The sequence below is a fragment of the Apium graveolens genome, chromosome 9 (assembly GCF_009905375.1).
Source record: "Apium graveolens cultivar Ventura chromosome 9, ASM990537v1, whole genome shotgun sequence".
NCBI lineage: Eukaryota > Viridiplantae > Streptophyta > Magnoliopsida > Apiales > Apiaceae > Apium > Apium graveolens.
In genome coordinates, this window is record NC_133655.1 from 168027547 (window position 1) to 168032918 (window position 5372).

A 5372-nucleotide genomic window follows, 5' to 3' on the forward strand; every position below is an offset into this window, starting at 1 on the left:
TTTAATAATTTTGTTACAGAATCTTGTTTTCTGGATTTCATTTTTCTCCAGAAACATCAACTTTGAAATCTTTTCAGTTTTATTCATTTGATTTTGGATTTCTTTGATATTTTTATTCTGACTGAGATGAACAACCCTAACTATAGGGGACACAAGGTATACCTGTCTGTGTGATAGGAGTTGGATGGGACGCCATCACTTGTGTGTGTTGTGAATACATGAAGGTTAACAACCTTTAGTAGTTTCTTAAATTGGGCACGCAACACCAAGTTCGTTTGATCATATTGATCTCTCAGTTATTCTTTTATTTCAACAATACTTTTCTCAAATTCAGATTTTGGTTCCATTATAGTATCAAATTCTTTTCTTTTTGAAATTTCATGATTTTTATCATCTCAAATATTCGAAGGTATGCCAATAAGATTAAGCTGAGTTATCTTTGTCAAGTCAAAGCAAGGTTATGTAACGAGATTACCAAAAGCAACAGTGGACTGCGATGCGGTTATAATATTAGTGACATATACGAAGTCAATCTGTTTCTTTATTTCTCTCTTTATCTATCTTTCTTTTCTTCTCTCTATCTTTCTTTCTATTCTTCTTTCTCGCGATCAGTAAAAGTGATTTTATTGAGGAATTGGTCAAAGAATGTAGACGGAACAGTGGTACACAGTAAAGCTCCTGTAAAAGTTTTTATTATGCAAGGAATACAAGATTTGTTCGAGATTATGGAAAATTGAGTTTATTTGGAAATGGAAAATTTGTGATAAGATCCCTAGTGCTCTCTTCTGCTGATTCCGAGGACGGAATCCTTATAAGAGGGGTAGATTGTAATATCCCATATTTTCAAATATTATTATTATAATTATTTGGAATTATTATGTGATTTTTATGTGAATTTTTGGTGAATTACCTGATAAGTGGAATTGATGTTTGGGTGTTTAGATGTGATATTATTTGAGTATTTTAATTTTTATGTGCCTAGAATAAAATATAGATAATTGTTATATTTTTTCTGGTAATTTTTGGACTGTTAGATGATTTTATAATGATTTATAAATTATTAATTATTTTCTGAATAATTACCAAAATTATTTTATAAAGCCGGGAATCATCCAACTTCAGCTGTTTTTGCGTTTTTACAACCCGAAACTCTTCCAAAAACTCCTTCCTAACCTAATCTGGTAATTCCGGACATTTTCCGTGTTTTGACTTTTTCGATCCGGATTACGGTTTGACCGTATGAGGCCCGGCGCAAAATTTTTGATACGCAAATCATTTTATAGATCGATAAAAATCCATATTTTCAAAAAGGCGAGACATTATCGTCTTATTTTTGTATAAAGTATTTTACAGGAAGTTCTGTTTTGATAATGATCCAAATCTAATATTAAATTATATCGTTATATAGTTACTTAGCGGCTAAGTAATGTATTTTCGGATCCGATATGATCCAATGTGATACTTGTTACGTGTTTAAATTGCATTTATACGAATCGATCCGTAATTTGGATGCGTGTTTATTTGCGTCCTTATCGAGGTATTTGTTTTATCTCGTTTATGTGCATTTGAATGTATTTTATACATGTTCGGGTTTTTCGGTAAATATAAGTATCGATTTTGTTTTCGAAAATAAGCGGACCGGGACCCCGCCGGGACATCAAAGCCCACGAAATTCACGTTTTTATTTTTAGAGAATTACTCGTATTTCAAATATCCCGTATTGTTGGTTTCTGAATTATTCGTGAATTTTGGAAAATTTCGATACAAACTTTATATTTTATCGCTTTTAAAATTAGTTCCCGTAATTAGTATTTTTAGGCCTAATTATGTTAATTAGGGGATAAAAACACCCTTTGATGATTTTAGAGTATTATCTTTTGCTGATAATATAAATAGGCCCACATTTATTTTATTTTATTTTTATAAAAATCATAAAATTAGTAGATAATACCAATAAACCTTATCATTTCCCTGTTCTTGTTCTTGAACCCTCCCAAAGATCAAATTGATCATTGAAGGTGATGGGGATCTTCGTTTTTCACGCTCAGATATCCGAAACGAAGCTCGTAATACCTATAATCTAATTCCACCATCAGTTGAACCTAAGGGTAATCGAATTTATAATTTCGATTTTGAGTATAATCGATTAGATTGGGACTATGAATTATGTTGATTGTCAGTCATTTTTGATAGTATTAATAGCTTTTCCAGGTTGTTTACCACTGATTTATTCATAGTTATTGATTGTTTTTGTGCGATTATGTATGAGTCGAGTTCCTGGGTTTGATAGTTTTTATTTTTGATTTCTGGAATTCGTTGGATTGTTATTGTTGTTTATAATCACGTAGTTAGATTGGATATTCGACAAGCTTCGATTTGATTCATTATACGACTGATTTGGTTTAGGATTTATCGATTTCAGTTTTTTCGATGTGCTCATCGGAGAACTCGAAATTTTGGCCGGAATTGACTGTGTGTTGGGTGTTTTTGGTTGTGTTGATCTTGTTTAAGTTGCTGGTAAAGTTTATAGCAGAAAGGGAGCAAAGATTCAGACCTCTGGGCTGTGTTTCGGTGCAAACCGCGACTCGTCGGAATCCGGCGAAGTCGCCGGTTTCTGGGCTAACCCCAAGATTTTGGTCGATATTCGACCCGGGTCCGACGAATGTTCTTGATAACCCGATTGGGTCCAAAAACCGACCCGGTTTTGATTCATTTGCCCCCAAATCAGTTCTCTAAAAACATGTTTCTGAATTTCTATTTTAAAATAATTCAAAAATACTATTTTAATTTCTGAAAATTTATTTTTATTTTAAAAATCATTATTTTAATTCTGAAAATTTATTTTAATTCAAAAATAAATCCAAATTATTTAATTAATTAATTTTAGTTGATAATTAATTATTAAATTAGTCAATTAATTTAAATTTTAATTGATTAATTAATTTAATTAGTTATTAATTAATTTTAATTGATCTAATAATTAGATTTAATTATTTAAAATTGATTAAAAAAATTCTGAAAAATAGTTTCGAGCTTTAAAATATTATTTTAAATTATTTTCCAAGCTCGATAATTCTTATAAAATTATTTTCGGGTGTTCGAGCCCTATTATTTGATTATTAAATGATTTGGAGCCCGTTTTTAATTTCGAAAATGTTCAAAAATTCATAATAAATCGACGGTTCATCCGTTTAATACGAAACGAATGCCTCTAGACTCAGAAAAATATTCCGCTTTCATTAAAAATACTTTCGAGACCCAAATCCTTTTTGTTTCGAAAGGTCGCTTGTTTTACGAATCATTCTGAGTCGATTATTGATCGATAAATTATATTTTGACCCGATTTCAGTTTTAAACATACCGAGTCAAAACTTTTGACGAACTGAGTCATATGTGATATGAATTATATGATACATGGATTATGTGATTACATGCTATGTGAATTATGTGCATATGTGGGTCAAGATTCCTGTGTTTGGCTGATATATTTATGTGTGGGCTATCGTATGGGTAGACGATAGGATTTTGACGCGTAGTTCGTCGAGTGATTATTGTTTAGACAATTATAGCTATATCTTTTAATTATAGATGCGGATCTCTCGAGTTGAGCGGGACAAGACGTTGGATAAAGAATGAGATGGAATGGTATTGGGTATCTGGCTTCTGGCAATTGCAGGAGCAGCATATCGGTGAAGTGTTGAAAAGAAGGACGGTGATGTTTTGAGACAGAATGTCAGAATAGATGTGTGTTTGCGAGTGTGACTAACTGCTAAAAACCCAAAGGCAAGTATCCCTATCATCACTTATTGTTCAAGTGATATTTATTTTAAATCTTTTGATGCAAGTATTGCGTTCCCTATTCTCAGTTTAGAATCGATAAATGTTTTACATATCGCTGAATTAAATAATTCTGTTATGCAAATACTCGTCTGCTGTTCTATGTTAAGAATAGTCAAGTGATTTTACTTATCCAATTATCGGATTTATAAATATTTTGGATTTTGAGAAAAGTGATTTGGTTGCGAATATTCCTACCCAAGAATTGGGGGAATAAAATTATTTCGGGTATCGATTATCATGACCCCATTTCAATAAAAGGTTTTAAGATTGGATCATAATTGCGTAAGTGACCGGGATGGACGGTCCAACGGAGGGCTATTTCTAAGTGCCATATGAAATATTATGACACCATTTTGCCACAAACTAGTTATGCCTTTTTGTTTGAGTACTCGTGATTTTGGGGTCACGTTTCTATGAATCATGACCTTGTGCTATCACACGGGCTGATCAGCATGTGATAGTACGTCCGTCGGAGGATGATCCTAATCTAAATTATCATATTGTTTTTGATATTCATAGAATAAATGATATATCAACTGTTTCTGTTTTGGAATAATGGTAAAGTGCGGTTTGATTCAGATTTTGATTTATGTTGATACTTACGTTGTTGCTAAATATCAAAGGTGGTATTAGTATAGATGAATGATGTTGACTTCTGTATGGAATGTTGTGAGCATCAAAGTTCGTATTGATATCTAATTTGATATGACAGCAAAATAAGTATTAATTTGAAGAGTTCGGTTTTGAATAAAGTTTATGATTCAATCCATAATCATTGTTTCATGTTATTGTGGTTTACGATATTTCTGTAAACACTGTTTCACGAGTTTTATTCTCGTCAAGATTCAAAGTATTGCTGAAGCATCTCGCTCAAAAATATCAAAATGGTTTTGAATACAATTAAGGAATCAATTATGGGGTTCCTCAACTAAAATTTTATGATTCAGCAATTATGATTTTAAATGTTCTGCTCTAATACAGATGTCGGTTTTATATCAAAAGATCCTATATATGTCATAATGATCTTGCTGAGCATTTCTTCCGCTCATACTTGCCTGTTTTCAAATTTAACCTCCAGTGAAGATTAGCTTGCGCTGTTTAGCTGCGTAATTCAAGGAAGCAAAGAAAACGCTCTTGGAAAGTGGTTGATCCAGGATTTGCGGGCTAGTGTAAGTTTTATTGTATAAAGTTATTTATATTATATTATATTATAGTTTTATTTTATTTAGGCCTAGTATACTTCATTTCGAAGTTATACTAGTGGGTTAAATTTTGAGATTGAGATTTATTGAAAAGATTTTCAAAAGAAAGTGAAAAATTTATTTGTGGAATTTGGATATCTTGTTTCTAGAACTGTAACCTTAAAAGATCTTGGAAAATTTTGGGGTCATAAATGTTAAATATCTTCCGCTGGCATTTAATTATTGATTAAACAGGTTGATTTGGATTGAGGTTTCATAGTGACGACCAAATCCTCTGACCCCGGATTTGGGGGCGTTACACAACCTGTTTTTGAGTGAGAGAAATAATGT